At 50.6% G+C, this 356-nt stretch overlaps 1 protein-coding gene across 1 annotated transcript in view; it reads left to right on the top strand.

The window, feature by feature from the left end:
* Positions 1-37: 37 nt before the first annotated feature.
* LOC103775725 (transcription activator BRG1-like) overlaps positions 38-356 on the top strand; it is a gene marked incomplete at its 3' end in the record, with an annotated part of 1,944 nt that continues 1,625 nt past the window's right edge. Inside the window, exon 1 of the mRNA XM_008943198.1 lies at positions 38-104. The remainder of the gene's footprint in view (positions 105-356) is intronic.

The following is a 356-nucleotide window of genomic DNA, read 5'->3' on the forward strand; positions in this document are numbered from 1 at the left end:
CATTTTTTTCTCTTTTTTTGTTGGCTTTTCTCCTCAGAACTCTCTCCAATTGGGCCTACGAGTTTGACAAGTGGGCTCCATCCGTGGTGAAGGTCTCCTACAAGGTCAGTGCTGGGGTTTTAAGCTCCTTTTTTGGCCACTAGGATTCCCTGGAGGCCAAATTTGCCTCTTTTTCCTCCCCCCTCTGACAGCATTCCCCTTATTATATTCTATATTATCCCTCCCACGGCGAGCTGGATCCCTTCTTGCCTTTAAATCCTCCCTTCACGACAGAAGGGACCCAACCAGCACCTTTCTGTCACCCCAACGACCCCTCCCCACGGGTATTTGCTGTCACCCGCCCCTCTTTTCCTGGA

This window comes from Merops nubicus, unplaced genomic scaffold (genome assembly GCF_000691845.1).
Source record: "Merops nubicus isolate BGI_N331 unplaced genomic scaffold, ASM69184v1 scaffold35456, whole genome shotgun sequence".
NCBI lineage: Eukaryota > Metazoa > Chordata > Aves > Coraciiformes > Meropidae > Merops > Merops nubicus.